This window comes from Drosophila bipectinata, chromosome 4, assembly GCF_030179905.1.
Source record: "Drosophila bipectinata strain 14024-0381.07 chromosome 4, DbipHiC1v2, whole genome shotgun sequence".
Classification (NCBI taxonomy): domain Eukaryota; kingdom Metazoa; phylum Arthropoda; class Insecta; order Diptera; family Drosophilidae; genus Drosophila; species Drosophila bipectinata.
The window spans coordinates 20,133,110-20,153,220 of record NC_091740.1 but is presented as its reverse complement, the minus strand read 5'-3'; the positions used below and the strand labels follow the sequence as shown (position 1 = coordinate 20,153,220).

Sequence of the window (20,111 nt, the reverse complement as noted above, 5' to 3'; positions counted from 1 at the left end):
TGAATTCGTACAATCCGGATTTGGTTATAAACGCTGTAAATTTCTTGCTCTCTTCCTCAATGGCAACGTGGAAGAAACCATTCTCCAAGTCCATCACGGTAAAGTATCGCGCTTTTTGCAGCTTTTGAAGTACGTCCTCTATAACAGGGACAGGAAAACAATCTCTCAATACCATCGAGTTCAGCTTACGAAAATCAACGCAAACACGGTGTGTGCCATCCTTTTTGTTTACCAGCACCAGACGGCTAGCAAAGTTTGATGTAGATGGGCGTATAATTCCAGCAGATAGCCATTCTACGATCTGCTGTTCGACATCCTGTTGTTCGGCAATCGCAAATCGACTCGGAGATTGACGAAATGGGATAATCTCACCATCTGGAACAATTCGCAGCTTGACTGGAACCTCTGCTACTGAATCCACCGCCTTGTAGTTCTTGATCAGCATTGATACTTCCTTTTTATACTGCGTAGGAACATCGATTTCATCATTTGTATTAACAATACTATAAATACTCATCTCATTCGGTTCCTCACAAGCTTTCTTCCCATGCGGGGAAGAAAACTTGTATCCCTCTGGCGACAGCGAAAGATTGAACTTTGAAACAAAATCGAATCCAAGCAATGCGTCATACTCCATATTTTCATCCTCTACAACAACGAACTTGTGTTGGGTTATCTCGTGATCTACTGCAACCTCAGCAAAAAAGCATCCCTCTGGGTACGTGATCTTCTTTCCTAGTCCGCGGAGCGTCGATGTACATCTCTCCAAGAAGACATTTGGGATTTTGTTAAAGATGAACTTTCTCAATATAGATACATCAGCTCCAGTATCCACTAGGCACTCCACTTCGACGTCGTTGATGATGACCTTTTTCATCCGTCTTCCGCTGCGCACAACTTGGACACCAGCAGCTGACCTAGGGCAATCTCTAGACATGTGTCCTTCTTTGTTGCAACTGAAGCATTTCGTGGCGGCTTTGCAATCCTTGCGAAGATGATCAGCTGATCCACAATTAAAACAGTAGCTCTTTCGGTCGTTGAACTCGTACTGTTTTTTTTGATTCGGCGTCCATTTTGCATCGTTCAGCTGGAACGGCTTGAAGCTCTTTTCGTTGACGCGTTCAAATACGTCATATTGCTCCTGCAGCTCTTTGAAAGACTTGCAATTGTACAGGGTGTATTTGAAGTCACTCCTTAAGTTCAGGCCGTCTACTATGTAGCGGATTACAGAACTTGCATCGATGCTGCCAAGTGCTGCAATCTTTCTCATCTGAAGAATATATTCGTGAAATGATTCCTGCTTGCGTTTCTTGCGATCCCGAAGCTGCTCATGAAGATCTGCACTGCATACGTATTGACGACTAAACTCTGCCTGCAGCAACATCCGCATCTCTGTGTATTGGTGTACGTAAGTCGAATCCAAAAACAATTTAGCCGTTTTCGTCATTTTGGCACGTGCCTGTACATACATCTGCTTTAAGTTCAAATCGTAAGCTTCAGCATTCAGCTCGAAATTGTCAAACCAATTCTTGACCGGCATGGATTCACCGTCAAACTCCGGAATTATTTTCGCGAAACTTTCCGCTGTAACTGAGCAACGGCTATTTTGTTCATCTGCTCCCATTTTTAATGCCATAAGCTGAACAAGATCCTGCAGCGTTTTTGTGTTCTCGGCGATCGAACAGCTTGCAATTGCCTCAGCTGCGACATTTGTTCCTCCATTCGATTCCACGGGATTCTGTACGTTGCTTTGTGTTTTAGTCACACTTGCTTCGACGAGACTCTGCACGTAGCTCTTTGTCTCACTCATATTTTTTTCTCCACTTGCTTCAACGTTTCTCTCCGGCTCAATCATTTTCCGATTTTTATCTGCTGCGGCAACTGATCTTGTGTAGTACGGCTGTTTTCCTTTCGCAATTGGTATTCTAGAAGTCTCCTGCTGTCTGGACTTTTCACTCATTTGCTCTCATTCCCTTTTGTGATCCAACTTCTTCACTTTTAAAGACTTTTCGGGACGGCGTCACTTTGTAATTTTCTGGTTAGGACGAGCCCCCAAATGTGAGGAGAGTTTTTAGCTCCACTCAGTTTTATTAAAGATAGTTAGGTGTATTAAATGTTACAGATTCTGATTCCTTATATTTTATAATTAAGATAATTTCTGCTGCTGCTTTCCGTCGTTCTCTCTGCTTTTGCTGCTTCCTCGATGCTGCCCTCTCGACGCTTTTTCTTCTAAGTTGCCATACTGCTGATCTTCATACTGCTGCCATACTGCTGATTTTTAACACTGCTGCCATACTGCTGATTTTATACTGCTGCTGTTACATCTTCCACTCTCTTACATATATATAAATATAATGTAATATAATAATGGATATAAATATATAAAATTCAGTAATATAAAGTAAATTATTATTAAATAATATATATAAATATAATGTAATATAATAATGGATATAAATATATAAAATACAGTAATCATTCAAACATGCTCATACCTTTTACTCATACCTACCATCCACAACTTTTCGAGAGCCTCTTATAAAAATGCAAATTTTTAAAAAATTTATATATATGCAAATAAAAAACAAATTCAAATTGACCGAATTTAAAAAATAACTTAGACACTCACCTCTAGAGGAACTAACTTGTTCGCTGAGTTTCGAAAAAATCTTCCCAAGGCGGTCAATAGTCTCTCCACATTGTCCGATTTCTTATCTAAAAAACAACAGTATTTATACATAATTTGCTACAGCTGTCTTAAATATTTTTTAAACTTACCAATGTTAAGAAACTCATGTCGCTGAATTTTTCTGGCTGGGCTGTCTGATATCTTCTAGTTTGTTGATTCTTGGGGCTTTTATATAATATAAAGGGTGGTTAAATTGTAAGGGCCGATGTTGAATGTGAACCACACCTAAACGTCAAGTTTTTTTCCGAAAATTATTTGACATTTCTCTATTTCGGACTTACTTAATTTGAACCATGGAGAGATACAAATACAAATCAAACAACTTTTTTTTTTTTATTTTTGAACGTTGCTTTTATTTCTTGAATCTTCTCTTTGCGAGACTAACAAGAGGTGTATCAAATCTTATATTTTTAACTTAACTAACAGTCATATTGACTGATACGGAGGTAGACGGCCCTAAAAATCGATTGCTGGGTTGGGAGGTCGTTGCGTCTAAGGCGGGATACGCTAAAAACCCGAGTCAATCCCCGAGCGAGAAAATTTGGGTGCGAAGACAGTTTTTCTTTGTTTGACTCTTTTTGCTTCTGGATTTCGTCTTTCACTGCGAGGATGCTTAGATCCCGGTGGATGTTTTCGTTGCGAACATACCAAGGTGCCCCTGTGATAGTTTTCAAGATTTTTGATTGTGCGCGCTGTATGATGTATATGTTGCTGCTGCTCGCGTTCCCCCACAGCTGGGAGATTGGCTTTAGGACTGAATTGTACAGTAGTAACTTGTAGTCCAGGCACAGTGGCGATCGTGAGTTTATGATCCAGTGGAGGCTGCTGGTTTTCAGTTAGGTGCATCTTGCTTACACTTATATGTTTACGTTATATGTTTACACTTTTGTTCGTTTATTTTAATGCGCCAGTCGGACAGCCACCTTTCCACGATTGTGAGATGATTATCCAGTTGGGTTGTTGCCTGCGTTGGGCATCTGGAGCGACTAAGGATAGCGGTATCATCGGCGAACGTTGACGTTGTTAGTTGTGTGCTCGTAGGAATATCCGAAGTATACGAAACATATAGACACGGGCCGAGTGCGCTTCCTTGTGGAACTCCAGCTTCGATGGTGTAGTCGCCCGAAGTAGCTGCGTTGCATCTAACTGAGAATACCCTATTGTAGAGGTATGATTCCAGTAGCTTGTTGGCAAATACGTTTTAATTTTGTGCATGAGTCCGATGAGCCAAATTCGGCCGAAAGCTTGAGATACGTCGAGGAAAATAGCGCTGCAGTATTCTCGCTGTTCGAAGGCTGAGCGTATTTCGGATATTAATCTGTTCACTTGAAGATAGAAGGCTTATTGGTCTGAATGATGATGGAATATTTTAAGTTAAGTTATTTGTTAATTATTAAGCTAAGAGGAGTTAGTAAAGAAATTTAAAATTCTATATTTTAAGTTAGAGGGGCAGGAAAGAGATGTAATAGAGTAGAGACCATTGTAGTTCGAGCATAATACCCTAAAAGGGTCATGCAGTGCATATGTCGATCTACAATGGCTAAGGAACAGAGGACTACGGAGTTGCGTGGTCCTTTCCAGGCTTCGGTATCATTATAATGATGGATTTCTTTCACTTTTTTGGGAAAAAGCCAAGATTAATGATTCCATAAAATAGTTTGCAGACGACCTCTATAGCTCATTTTGAAAGTTTGATCAGCATCTTTGGGGTCAATAGGTCACCACCGGGAGCCTTTTTTGGTTTTAGCCTTCTTATGAATTTTTCGATTTCGTTCGGCCGGAATGAAGGTGCAGCTGGCTGAGGGGAGTTTTGCCAATCAGTACGCGTGCGCCTCCTTTCTCGCACGAGCTGTTCGATTTGCTGATTAGATTTGAAGTATTTGTTTCGATCTACTTCTGCAGACGTGTATTTATTGTGGTCCGGGGGGAAAAAAAAGGTATTTAATAATATCACAAAAGTGCAGTGACTGGTTTCGTAAATCAACAACAACGCGAAAAGACGCTTTCAGCGATGAAATCGCTAATGTTTATATTGATTAATTAATTAATATAAAACATAACATAACATTATAAAAGAAACATAACATAACACGCATAAGAAATAAGTCAAACAAAAAAGAATAATTTTCAATTTAATTTAATTCTGTAATACTTGTGGATATACAATATTCTTTGTTTCTCCATTCTCCGCGTAAATATAAAGATTATTTGGTTTTCCGAAACGGGAACACGCAACATATAATTGTCCGTGTGAAAAACAATCTTCATCCAAATCCAAACCACAAAACTCCAGAGATTGACCTTGAGCTTTATTTATGGTTATTGCGAACGCCAAACGAATGGGAAACTGCAATCTCTTGAACTGGAACGGTGTATCAGTCGGGAACATAGGAATCCTAGGAATGAGGACATCTTCACCTTTAAAAGGACCACTTATGATCGTTGCTTCTACAACGTTGTTCATCAATTTCTTGACTGCGAGTCGCGTACCGTTGCAGAGTTTCGGCTGATTCATGTTCCGGAGCATGATAATCGGCACACCTATTTTTAATTTCAATATGTGTGGTGGCATTCCAGGCAGATCAAGTGAGTTTAGAAACTCCGTAGGGTAATTAACTGCTTCCTCTGCCTCCACAACCGTGTCTATCGACTTATATGTAATTTCGTCAGTTTCTATGCTGGATTGGATTACATGATTGAGCTGGTAGACATCTTTGTTCTTGGCAGCGAGAATCGCTCGTCCACTGAGCCAATCGTGATTCCTATAATTTATTCTGATATCGGGGAACACTTTTTGGATAAGTCCTCCTTCGTTGTAACTAAATTACAGAAATTTTCGGGCAATGCTATTTTTTCGACGTCTCATTGACTGGCAGCTTTCCGTCGATTGTATTGCAGGTTTCGATCTGTTGCAAGCTGTAAACGCGCTTCAGCTACTCTTGCCCTGTCGCGTTCATTATTTTGAGACCGAATCAAATCGATTGCTGCAGAACGCGACTGCCTAACTCTCAATCGTGTTCGCTCATGCCTAGCTGCTCGCGTTTCTGCTGTCTCCGCGTTGTGCATCCGCATGGCTCTCAGCCGCTCAGTCTCTCGAATGGAGGCCCGCTCTTCGTCAGTCCTATTCGAAATGTTACGTCTTTTTGCTTTTGTATTGCGAGTAAGACGACCGAAATTCGACTTCTTGGGTGGCATGACTTCGTTTCTAATGACTTCGTTTCTGACATTTTGACATTTTCATTTGACATTTTCTTCTTAGCTGTCTGCCTAAATTGAAAAGTAGGGGCATGGGGAAACGCGAAAAAAACTGATATATTCGCAAACGCAGATAAACCGAGCTGGAACCTCAATGCATGTTGGGTAAAAATTTGGGCTTAAACGGTTCAGAACTTTTCAAGTCTATAAATGACGTAGATACGAACAGAGCATTTTTATATATATAGATTGCAATTACAGTTTTTATTTAATTTAAATGTTTCTTTATTCTAACGGGTTTTATTCTTTTATTCTAGCGGGTCTTATAGCAGCTATTATATCCTATAGCTGCCATATAACTGAGTCGGCGGATCCAGGCCGCTCCGACTTATATACTGCGTGCAAAAGATAGAAGGGTGTGTGTAAAGTTTCAAGTCGATAGCTTTAAAACTGAAAGACTAGTTCGCGTAGAAACAGACAGACGGACCGACGGACAGACGGACATGCTCATATCAACTCAGGCGGTGATCCTGATCAAGAATACATATACTTTATAGGGTCGGAGATGTCTCCTTCACTGTGTTGCACACTTTTAGACAAAATTATAATACTCTCTGCAAGGGTATAAAAAGGATTAAAAAAGTTTTAATAGATTGAAGTGGATAATGATTATTAAATAATTACCTTATAAAATACTCACCGATGAAAACGCCAAAGAAATTGTCTTCTTTTCTCAGGGCCGCTTTCGCCTGAACGCCATCCACATTATACGCCAAGACCACTTCATTGGATAAAATATTTTTTAAGTTTTTTAATATCCCGTCATTTATTATTAAATTTTTTTTATTATTATTTGTATTTATTATTAAATAATATATATAAATATAATGTAATATAATAATGGATATAAATATATAAAATTCAGTAATATAAAGTAAATTATTATTAAATAATATATATAAATATAATGTAATATAATAATGGATATAAATATATAAAATACAGTAATCATTCAAACATGCTCATACCTTTTACTCATACCTACCATCCACAACTTTTCGAGAGCCTCTTATAAAAATGCAAATTTTTAAAAAATTTATATATATGCAAATAAAAAACAAATTCAAATTGACCGAATTTAAAAAATAACTTAGACACTCACCTCTAGAGGAACTAACTTGTTCGCTGAGTTTCGAAAAAATCTTCCCAAGGCGGTCAATAGTCTCTCCACATTGTCCGATTTCTTATCTAAAAAACAACAGTATTTATACATAATTTGCTACAGCTGTCTTAAATATTTTTTAAACTTACCAATGTTAAGAAACTCATGTCGCTGAATTTTTCTGGCTGGGCTGTCTGATATCTTCTAGTTTGTTGATTCTTGGGGCTTTTATATAATATAAAGGGTGGTTAAATTGTAAGGGCCGATGTTGAATGTGAACCACACCTAAACGTCAAGTTTTTTTCCGAAAATTATTTGACATTTCTCTATTTCGGACTTACTTAATTTGAACCATGGAGAGATACAAATACAAATCAAACAACTTTTTTTTTTTTTATTTTTGAACGTTGCTTTTATTTCTTGAATCTTCTCTTTGCGAGACTAACAAGAGGTGTATCAAATCTTATATTTTTAACTTAACTAACAGTCATATTGACTGATACGGAGGTAGACGGCCCTAAAAATCGATTGCTGGGTTGGGAGGTCGTTGCGTCTAAGGCGGGATACGCTAGAAACCCGAGTCAATCCCCGAGCGAGAAAATTTGGGTGCGAAGACAGTTTTTCTTTGTTTGACTCTTTTTGCTTCTGGATTTCGTCTTTCACTGCGAGGATGCTTAGATCCCGGTGGATGTTTTCGTTGCGAACATACCAAGGTGCCCCTGTGATAGTTTTCAAGATTTTTGATTGTGCACGCTGTATGATGTCTATGTAGCTGCTGCTCGCGTTCCCCCACAGCTGGGAGATTGGCTTTAGGACTGAATTGTACAGTAGTAACTTGTAGTCCAGGCACAGTGGCGATCGTGAGTTTATGATCCAGTGGAGGCTGCTGGTTTTCAGTTTTAGGTGCATCTTGCTTACACTTATATGTTTACATAATATGTTTACACTTTTGTTCGTTTATTTTAATGCGCCAGACGGACAGCCACCTTTCCACTATTGTGAGATGATTATCCAGTTGGGTTGTTGCCTTCGTTGGGCATCTGGAGCGACTAAGGATAGCGGTATCATCGGCGAACGTTGACGTTGTTAGTTGTGCGCTCGTAGGAATATCCGAAGTATACAAAACATATAGACACGGGCCGAGTGCGCTTCCTTGTGGAACTCCAGCTTCGATGGTGTAGTCGCCCGAAGTAGCTGCGTTGCATCTAACTGAGAATACCCTATTGTAGAGGTATGATTCCAGTAGCTTGTTGGCAAATACGTTTTAATTTTGTGCATGAGTCCGATGAGCCAAATTCGGCCGAAAGCTTGAGATACGTCGAGGAAAATAGCGCTGCAGTATTCTCGCTGTTCGAAGGCTGAGCGTATTTCGGATATTAATCTGTTCACTTGACAAACAAGATAGAAGGCTTATTGGTCTGACTGATGACGGAATTGCGTGGTCCTTTCCAGGCTTCGGTATCATTATAATGATGGATTTCTTTCTTTTTTTTGGGAAAAAGCCAAGATTAATGATTTTTTGGGAAAAGCCAAGATTCCATAAAATAGTTTGCAGACGACCTCTATAGCGCATTTTGAAAGTTTGATCAGCATCTTTGGGGTCAATAGGTCACCACCGGGAGCCTTTTTTGGTTTTAGCCTTCTTATGACTTTTTCGAATTCGTTCGGCTGGAATGAAGGTGCAGCTGGCTGAGGGGAGTTTTGCCAATCAGTTCGCGTGCGCCTCCTTTCTCGCACGAGCTGTTCGATTTGCTGATTAGATTTGAAGTATTTGTTTCGGTCTACTTCTGCAGACGTGTATTTATTAATATCAAAAAAGTGCAGTGACTGGTTTCGTAAATCAACAATAACGCGAAAAGACTCTTTCAGCGATGAAATCGCAGTTGTGTATATTGATTAATTAATTAATATAAAACATAATATTTAAAAGTCAAACAATATCAACCTCGATTTGAATGAGTCTAAACGACGTTAGCACAACGTCAACGTGAGCAAGACGAGAGAAGGCTCTCAGTACAAAGAAACAACGCTTACTTCACTTTCAAAGCAACCGAAAGTAATGCATGCTTATCCCAAACACGGTCAATTACCCAAACTTGGCCGAATTCTTAAACGTAGAGAGCGAGAGAGCGCGTTCTTGCTCCCCCTCGCTACCATCGATGTCTCTGCAGCCAAAGAGCGCAGTAACTAGCACCGCAACCTCTTTGACAACGTCAACCGTAACAACAACAAAAATTGCAACTGTAATGACAGCGCGTTTAACGACGTCATCAGCTAGCAGCGCAAACATTGATACTTCTGCCGCTGTGCTGCCCTAAAAAGAGAACAAAAACAAAGAAAATATTAAGCCGGCTGTGCAGACTGGTATGGATCGCCACATCCAAATCAAAAGGAAGCTGATCCCCCTAAACTCTCAACGCAAAATAACCCGTGGCAATGGTAACATAGCTGCAATAAAAATGCCCACGAACTCGAACCGTTTTAAAATCTTGGCAGACTATGAGGATGACGCAGAATTTACAGAAGTCGAAAAAAGGAAGCCTAAGCCCCCGCCAATTTACATACGAGAAAAAAGTTCCAACGTTCTTGTCAACAAAATTATAGAGCTCATCGGCAAGGAAAACTTCCACATAATACCACTCGTAAAGGGCAACATCCAGGAAACAAAAGTTCAAACGAAGTCTAAAGATAATTACAGAGTATTATCGAAATACCTCACCGACAAAAAAAAGAACTTTTATGGTACATGTATCAGCTAAAAAGCAGCAAGGGCTTGCAAGTCGTACTTAAGGGCATAGAGCCCGAAGTATCGCCTGCAGAGATAACAAAGGCGCTAAAAGAGAAGGGATTTAGCGCTAAGACAGTGTTCAATATCCCTTACAGGGATAGAAAGCCGCAGCTACTCTTTAAGGTTGAGCTCGAACCACAATTTAAGCCCCTTAAGAATCTTATACAATCTATATACAATCTTCAGAGGAGCCGCACAAACGCAATGGCCCGGTACAATGTGCGAACTGCCAAGAATATGGCCATACAAGGTCTTACTGTAAACTGCGCCCAGTTTGTGTATTTTGTGGTGAGCTTCATGACTCCGCACACTGCCCAGCGAGCAAAGATGACCAAAACTCGAACAAGTGCGGCAACTGCGGTGGAAATCCCACTGCGAACTATAGAGGTTGCCGAGTTTATAAGGAGCTGAAAAGTCGCATCCACCAGAAGTCTTCTTCTCGACTGCAGCCAGATCCTCACTAGGTCCCATAAACTCTGACAAAAATGTCACATACGCAAGCGCTTTAAAATCAGGACTGGCTACTCCAGCCTCAAAAAGCTCACTGCCGCAATCAGCACACCAAGAACCGAACACGGCTCAGCGGCATCAACCGCCGGAGCAGGCAAAAAGTAACTTCGAAGCTATGGTATGCAGTCTAGAACAAAGCCTTACGGACTTCATATCATTTATGCGTACAACTATGCAACATCTAATGCGAAACCAAAATCTATTAATACACATGCTGGTTTCACAACAATCAAAACAATGACTTCCCTACGAATATCTACGTGGAACGCTAACGGCGTTTCGCAGCATAAACTCGAGTTAGCGCAATTCCTACTAGACAATCAAATCTACGTAATGCTGCTTTCAGAAAAACATCTTACGAACAGATAAAATTTCCAATTACGAGGATATTCATTCTATGGAACAAATCATCCAGATGGTAAAGCACACGGCGGGACTGGAATTTTAATCAGAAGCCGTATTAAGCACCATTATCATACGACATTTGGAAAAAACTACCTACAGGCCACATGAATAAATATACACCTAAATACTGGCAAGCAATTAACTCTAGCTTCCGAATACTGCCCCCCACGCTTCACCATAGCCGAAGATGAGTTTATGCAGTTTTACAACTCACTCGGAGACCTCATCATAGCAGCAGGAGACTACAATGCCAAGCACACACTCCGGGGATCTCGTCTCGTAACCCCAAAAGGAAAGCAGCTCTATAATGCAATTATCAAAGCTAAGAACAAGCTAAACTATGCTTCTTCTGGCACACCAACATACTGGCCGGCAGACCCAAAGAAAATTCCCGATTTAATTGACTTTGCGATTACTAAAAACATTCCTAAAAATCTCTTTCATCTGATCACTCGCCTGTCCTTTTTACTCTACACCAACACCCAGGAACATGGGATCAATCATCAAATCTGACCTCACATAAAACCAACTGGGTTAAGTACAGGAAGTATATCAGCTCACACATTGAGCTGAATCCTCACCTCAGCGACGAAGCCAACGAAGACAGTTTTGTTATTTCGCTGGAGTCTGTACTCGTCTCTGCAGCTCGAGTTTCAACACATCAAACTATAAACACACAATGCATTCAAAAGAAGACAAATCTACAAATCGAACAGCTCGTCCTCGAAAAGCGACGCTTACGTCGAGAATTCCAATGTCACAGATCGCCATCTGCTAAGCAACGCTTCAAACATGCCTCACGTCAACTTGATCAAGCTGTACAGCAAGAAGAAACGTATGTCCACCGCCGCTACATAGAGCAATTGTCAACTAACAGTACAAAACACTCACTATGGAGAGCTCACCCAACTCTTAGCTCACCGAAAGAAACCGTGATGCCTATTAGAAATTCCACAGGCTGGTGGGCGCGCAGCGACGCAGACAGGGCCAGCACGTTTGCCAAACACCTTAAAAATGTCTTCCAACTAAATCCTGCCACCAATGCGTTTACTTTGCCGACTCTATCAGATGAGCCCCAGCCTCAACATGAGCCGATTGAGTTTCGCCCAAACGACATCGTTAACATCATCAAACGACAACTGAATCCGAAAAAATCCCCGGGCTGCGACCTCATAACTCCCAAAATGATCATTGAGCTTCCATACTGCGCCGTTTGAACTCTCACCCAGCTATTTAATGCCATCGCAAAACTTGGCCACTTTCCAGTGAGATGGAAAAAGTCAATTATAATAATGATAGCAAAGCCGGGGAAAGACCACACTATCCCCATGTCATATAGACCTATAAGCCTACTCTCTTGCCTATCTAAACTCTTTGAAAAATGTCTAATGACTCGGATAAACACATACCTGAATATCCAGGAAGGAACCCCGTCACACCAATTTGGGTTTCGTGAAAAGCATGGAAGAATTGAGCAGGTCAACCGGATAACATCCGAAATTCGGAACGCGTTCGAAAAACGAGAGTACTGTACTTCCATATTTTTTGATGTCTCTCAAGCATTCGATAGAGTCTGGCTAGAAGGTCAAATGTACAAGATCAAGACATTACTCCCCTACAGCACCCACAAGATTTTAGAGTCTTACCTTCACGACAGAAAATTTACCGTGAGGTGCAACATCGCTATATCCGATGATTACACTGTTGGAGCTGGAGTTCCTCAAGGTAGATATCCCGACAAGCACACGTCTAACAACATCTACTGTTTACGTAAGGGGCCGGTGTGCCGCAACTGTAAGAGCGCACCCGCGCTGAAGAGCGCACCAGCACTGAAGAGCGCACCCGCGCTGAAGAGCGCATCCGCGCTCGCCCCTCTTTGCGCTCTCGCTCCTTCGCCGGCCGTCGTCGATCGTAGTTTTTCTATTACTTTTTGCACTAGTTTTTAAGCAATTAATTCGATGTAAGCAGCCCAATAAAGCTGACCGCGTTATATCCACTGGAAGACGCCCCCGACTTTTTATTTATCATTTCATCCCTAATCCTGGAATCTTTTGCGGAACCACGCCCCCCTACAATCATTGGTCCTTCGAGCCGGATAATTACTGGATTTTCTTCTGCCAGCAGTTCTCGGCATTGTTCCGCCAAAAGATAAGTACATTTTTCCGTCCCCATTTCTCTGCCGGTCTTCAGCAGTGATCCGAACATTAAATTTCGTTCACACTGCTGCAAGATTGTTTTTCCCTCCGTGTCAACTCCAAGTCCGAGTTTTCCGACACAACGGCAGGTTGAGATTTTCTAATAATCTATAATAATCTTAAAATTCGGCAAATTTTTCTATCCGTCTCGGTTTTGTGTGCTGCCCATATTCCTCGCCGTTTTCGGCCTCTCCGTTATTCATTCGCTTGCCAACGGTCGAGGCATATGTGCATCCGCATACATACATACATACGCACATACATATTTTTTTGGTGCAATTAATCCGCGAAAAATTTGCAAGTGAACAGTGAAATTGTGTGGTGACAAAAAGAAGGCATAATTAATATTGGCCACCGGTGTGAATTAGTTCCGGAATTTCCAAATTCACCGAACAGTCCGCCGCTGTCGTAATATTTGTTTTTATCTTCCTCAATCAGTGTCATTTTTTTACACCACATAACTTTTCTGTTCCCTCAATTATACAGTCCACTTATCAAAGCTCCACTGTGCCAACATATGCCCACATGCCCTTACATATATCCGTACCTGCATACATGTCCATATATTTTCTGCCTTCAATTCCAGGAAATATATAACCGATAAAATTTAACATATACAGTCCACTTATCGAAGCTCTACTGTACCATCATATGCCCCACATGCCCTTGCCCTACTTGCATGCATGTCCACATAATTTCCAAATATTTTCTGCCTCCAATTTCAGGAAATATATAGCCGATAAAATTTAAAAAAAATATTTTACATTTTCTAACAATTATAAACCGCCATTTCACTACAAATCCGTGATTGTGTCGCTTAAATTCTCGACCTAGCCGTGTTGTGTTTTTCGGTTCTGTTTATTTTTCTTTGAGGTACGTACAGGGTGCCGACGGCATAACCGGCTGCATAACAAAATAGATTAAAAAATCAATTAATTATAAATTTATGTATTTATAATTAAAACTACGAAAATTTATTTAATTCTTATTTTCCGTTCAAGCTAAGGGCCAGGTTTTTTAATTCACCTTTCCGGCCACTCAATAATTAAAGTCGAAGATTTAACTATCGGAAAATTATAATTAATAAATTTAATTATCCACCTTCTGTCCGAATAGAGCCGCGGTTTTTTAATTCCATCTTCCCGGCTTCGTGTTAATTAAATTCAATTAATTAAATATTTAGGTTTCAATTCCACCGTTCCAGCTTCGTGATAATTAACCTCAATTGATTAAAAATTAAGATTTTCAACTCCACCCTTCTGGCTCCATCATATTTAAATCCGACAGTTAGCCAAAAATTAATTATTTATATCTTTGTGTGTTAAATTCAAGCCAAAGTTAAGTCCACCTTCCGGCTCCGCAAATTCGAAAATAGTTAAGAATTTAATATCTCAGTATATATTAAATTCAGTACGAACCACACAAGTCGAAATATACATACATATATAGACCGTCATCATTTTTTTCCGAACAAGCACGAATTTTTCGGTACCTTTTCCATTTTTTCGTGCTTCCAACTCTGCTTCTACTCCGCATCAGGCAACATCCGCCTACAATCCGAACAAACCTCGTCTCCTTTTGTGTTTTTCTGGTGCCTGAAGTTTTTCTTTCTACATTCGAATTGTGCCGCACACGACTTTCCTTTCCACATCGGCGCCACTAGTTCGCACTTGCTCCTTGTAATTGCCTTTCATCCGCGATCTCACCGTTCTCATCACATTAGTGCGACCGGCCACCACTTCGTACGGGGCACCTGTTGCGCGAGTCAGTCGACAAGCGCTGATCAGCGAATTGGACTCTGAGAATGCCCACGGGAGACGACAAAAAGCCGCGTTCGATCCCAGCCATTCGTTTGGACAGATCTCAATCCGCATCTCCGCGGACGCCTCTTTTGAAGCCTAAGGCTACCAGTGCCAGTCCAAGGGCAAGGAGTGACGAATCCGTCAATACAACCCCCGGTCCTTCACAGAGGCAGACTCACTCCGTCGCAAAAATGGCTCCAAGTGCGGTCGAAGTGGCGTTGAAAAAGTTCATCGCCACAATAGATCGAATTATCCAATTTGAGGCTAACATAAGTACTCCGGGCGCCCCAGAAACGGAAATAGGCTCCCAATACATGTGCGAAGTTCATCGGGACCAAATTCAGGCACTATGGGAGAAGGTGGAGAAGAGCTATGAGAGCTGCTCCGATTTGCTAGCCGTGTCCGACGACAATGCGGCCGCCTCGACAGTGCTGGAAGCGAAGTACAGCTACTGTTACTCCGTCTATTCGAGATGTATTGCCCAGCTTCGGGAGAAAATTGCTTCCCAATCCACTCAGGCTCCCGTCAATGTCCACACGCCCGCGCCTACAGGCTGCCGGTTACCTCCGGTGGATACCGAGGTCTTCGCGGGTGATTATCTTCGGTGGCCCACCTTCAGAGACTTGTTTACGGCCATTTACATCCAAAACTCGCGGCTCACCCCGGTAGAGAAGTTGTTCCACTTATTGTCCAAGACAAGTGGTGACGCCCACGCCATTGTTTCTAAGGCTCCGCTTACCCATGAGGGGTTTGTCGCCGCATGGCGAAGCCTCACAGACCGCTTTGAGAACCGGCGGCTATTGGTCAACAGCCAGTTGAAGATACTTTTCAACATCCAGGCTATTTCTCAAGAGTCCGGGGTCGCGCTGAAGGAGCTGCAAGCTACCATTCAGAGTTGTTTGACAGCCCTAGAAATGTCCTCCGTTAATGTTGAGGCTTGGGACTGTCTCCTTGTATTTATGATTTCGTCAAAGCTCCCCAAGGTCACACTTTCTATGTGGGAGCAATCCGTACATAATAAGGCCGAGATTCCAACATGGAAGGAATTAGATAACTTCCTGACAGAGCGCCATCGCACTCTGGAGGCCATCGACGACGTCAGGCCTAGTGGCTCCGTGCAATTTCCGCCAAGGTCGGGACTTCCTACTGCCCCTGCTCGGAGGCTCACTTCATACGAGACTCGAGTGGTTCCGGGCCAAAAGGGCTGCGATCTATGTTCGAGGGAGGACCACCCCATTCGCTTATGTCCGCGTTTCCTAGAAATGGATGTAAATGGGCGCTCTGACTACATAAGGAGGAAGCAGTTATGTTTAAACTGTTTTGCCCGAGGGCACCAGCAGCGAGACTGCACGAGCGCCCATACCTGCTCCACATGCCACAGCAGACACCACACCCTCTTGCACCGCGGCAATCCATTCGCAACCGCTCCAAGTCCGCCTACGCAGCTTACCGCTCCAAGTCCGCCTACGTCAACAAACGGCCCCGAGGATCAGTCGAATGTGCAGGTGTGTTTCGCTTCCGGGTCAGGAGCCGTCCTACTGGGCACGGCCCTTATCAACGTGTGCCATTTGGGGTGCACCGTCCAAGCACGAGCACTGATAGACTCAGGCTCCGAAGCGACGTTCATAACGGAACGACTGTTCAACCTCGTCAAGCCTCCATTCAAGACGATGCAAGCCCAAGTTTCCGTCCTTAATCAAACCATTTCCGCGCAGTCTACTAAATTGTGCCATTTCTCTATTCGGTCGCCGTCAAGACCCGGGCTACAATTAGAGACTGCGGCTTACGTTCTTCCGCAGTTGGCAGGAAATCTGCCATCATATCCGATTTCGCGAGATCGTCTCAAGGGGCTGCCCAATATTACCCTGGCGGACCCCAACTTCTTTGAGAGCTCTTAAGTCGATGTGTTATTAGGAGCTGACATTCTTCCGTCCATTCTCCTCGGTAATTCCAAGGCTAATATCTGCGGGTCGCTTCTCGGTCAGGAGACCATTTTCGGATGGGTGCTGACAGGCCCATTATCTCCAGCCAACCCCCGCAGCGTGTCAGTTTTTTCCGCACGAGTTCCCCGCAGCCTCGGTGACTCACTGGTTCAGGGTTTCGATTCCGGATGCGAGCATAATTCTGTTACGACTCCTTCTTCGATTTACACATCGCATCACGCTGCACGGTGGCAATCAGCTGAGGATCCGACTGATCCGGGTCTAATTCTAGATTCCAAGGTCATATTCAGCACGATGTCGCCACGCCCACGCAACGCCCCGTCACTGGAAAGCAGATGTACTCGAGGTACACTATCCTACCGATGCCGAGTCTGCAATGGGAGTCATCCGTTGAAGAAGTGTCGACGCTTCCTACGCCTTAGTGCCGAGGAGCGGCTCCGAGTGGTTCTCGTGAACCGCTATTGCTCGAGCTGCCTGGCCCACGAGCACTCCGACGGATCCTGTCGGCGTGGGGACGGCTGTAAGACGTGTGGTCAGGATCACCACACGCTGCTGCACCCCGGGACCAAGGAGCACCGGTCACCGCCCACGGGGTCATCCGCCAACTCCCGGCGCGGTTCGGGTGCTTCTCGCCCTGCGTCCGCCATTTTCCGGCACTCACAAGCCGATCCACGGCCATCGACTTCCCGGCGCTCGTCGGCAACTCCTCGGCATTCTTCCGCCACTGGCTGGCAGTCGTCAAGCGCTCCACTGCTTTCGTTCGCCACTCATCGGGTGCCGTCCACCGCTCTTCCGTCCGCGTCATCCGCGCCTAGGCAACTTTCCGCCTCTCCTCGAGGGCCCCCGCAGGACGCGCTCGCTGCGCCCACCCTACCGTCGCTGCTGAGACGGAACAGCGTCAACATCGGGACCCGGATTTTCGACACGGGGGCCTTCATCGACCGTGTACGCCCTCTAGCTGCAGTGACGCATAGCTAGCGACGAGGGATATGTTGCAACCCGAGCGATTGCAAGGGGGGGAGGATGTTTACGTAAGGGGCCGGTGTGCCGCAACTGTAAGAGCGCACCCGCGCTGAAGAGCGCACCAGCACTGAAGAGCGCACCCGCGCTGAAGAGCGCATCCGCGCTCGCCCCTCTTTGCGCTCTCGCTCCTTCGCCGGCCGTCGTCGATCGTAGTTTTTCTATTACTTTTTGCACTAGTTTTTAAGCAATTAATTCGATGTAAGCAGCCCAATAAAGCTGACCGCGTTATATCCACTGGAAGACGCCCCCGACTTTTTATTTATCATTTCATCCCTAATCCTGGAATCTTTTGCGGAACCACGCCCCCCTACAATCATCTACGTTTGCCGATGACACAGCTATTCTTAGGCGCTCAAAACGCCCGATTCAAGCAACTGCGCAGCTAGCTCTTCATATGGTCGATGTCGAAAAATGGCTGTCAGATTGGCGAATTAAAGTGAACGAACTAAAATGCAAGCATGTTACGTTCACTCTGAACAGGCAAAACTGCCCGCCGATAACATTAAACAACACTCTACTCCCACAAGCAAACGAAGTAGCATTCCTAGGAGTACATCTCGACAGAAGACTCACATGGCACATTGAAGCCAAAAGAACACACCTAAAGCTAAAAGCCAGCGGCCTTCATTGGCTTATCAAGGCTCGGTCACCTCTTAGCCTTGAATATAAAGTCCTGCTGTACAACTCGGTACTAAAACCTATATGGATGTACGGCTCCCAGTTATGGGGGAACGCCAGCAATAGCAAAATTGACATACCATAGTTCAAAGAGTTCAGTCGAAGATCTTGAGAACAATCACCGGGGCACCGTGGTACGTTCGCAACGAAATCGTACACCGCGACTTAAACATTCTACCAGTCAAAGAAGCGATCGCAGAACAGAAGGTAAAGTACTTAAGGGGTTATATACCTTTTTTATTTTCAAAAAATCGAAAATTTTTTTATTGCTTTATCTTAAAGAACAATTCCTTGAGAACATTTTCCCAAATTTTCATAGAGATTGGAGCAGTAGAAAAAAAGTTACAGCGCTCCTAACCGCGCGCCTCATTGCGGCCTTGAACTGAACTTGAAACTTTAAACGCGAATATCTCGAAATGGTGTTTCTTGAAAAATGACTTTGCGGTGACAATGATTGACGGAAAATTACTGAACCGATTTACTTCAAATTTTTTTTAAAATGTTCATAATGAAATTCTCTTGTGCTTGAACGATCGACTTTTCACGCGCAAACTTTTTTTTCGGCGAAATAAATTTTTCAGTGAAATTTCTAGAGGCCAAAACGTTCATTTTTAGCATAAAACGCTGCCATATCCAAACAAAAACAAAAAATTTTAAAATCGATCGTTCAAGCACAAGAGATTACTCTAAACTAATGAAATTTTTTTACTTTTATGATTTAAGTTGACCTGTTTGACCTGGGGAACTGTCACCGCAAGGCTCTAAAAAAAAAAAGGCCTCTAAGGAAAACAGCCACCCCTTAAAAACTATTCAATATTTTTTCACCAAATTTTGTAAAAACATTCTTAATAAAGTGTACTATTAAAATATTAAAACATTGTACAATTGTCTTCGTTTGGGAGTCACTAGACGTGATCCCCAGTGCGTATGTTTGGCGTTGTAGTCTCCTGCGGCTATAAATCGATCCCCAAGTGAATTGTAGAAGTCCATAAATTGTCCTTCCGAGATTGAGAAACGATGAGGGCAGTAAACGGCAGCGATTGAGAGGATTCCGTTGCTTGACTGAATTTGTATCGATGTGGCCTGCAAGAAGTTTGTTGCAAACCTTTTGTGAAAATGGTGTTTAATGCGTTCTCTGATTAGAACTCCAGTTCCGCCGTGGGCTTTCCTATCTGGATGATCTGTGCGGTAGATTGTGTAGCCTCTTATATGAAAGTTTTATTTGCTTGTAAGATGCGTTTCCACCAGTAGCATAACGTTAAAATGGTTTTCGGTCAAGAATAGTGACAATTCTAGTTTATGCCGTGAGGCACTATTGGCGTTCCACATTGATATTCGTAGAGCCTGCATAGATTATTTAGACTGTTGTGCTACAAGCAGCTGTATCACCATGTTCTGGTTTTGAACAAGTGTTTGCATGGTCGTTTTCATGAATGATATAAGCTCAATCATACTTTTTTGGAGGGTAAGCATCATAGTTTCCGTTTTTCTGTGTGGCTGTTCTGAGGTCAGTTGAGCGCTTTGTGAGTTAGGCTGAATTGGAATTTCCCTTCCAGATCGTAGAGCATTGGCATAGGAGAAGACGTTTGTGGTGTTTAGTGGACCGATTGAGGACCTCGCAGCTTTGGCGAAGAAGACGTCTGGCGTAGTTTTTGAAGCACTGTACGAATTTTGTGGATTTTGGTTGCGTGTTGCAGTCGCTTGACGCAGGCAACTCTTCA

General features: G+C 43.0%; 1 long non-coding RNA gene across 1 annotated transcript; it reads left to right on the top strand.

The window, feature by feature from the left end:
- Positions 1-18,612: 18,612 nt before the first annotated feature.
- LOC138926854 (uncharacterized) lies at positions 18,613-19,265 on the top strand. Its single transcript, XR_011443526.1, has 2 exons — positions 18,613-18,834; positions 19,114-19,265. It is a non-coding gene; the product is annotated as an uncharacterized lncRNA (long non-coding RNA).
- The last annotated feature ends 846 nt before the right edge of the window (positions 19,266-20,111 follow it).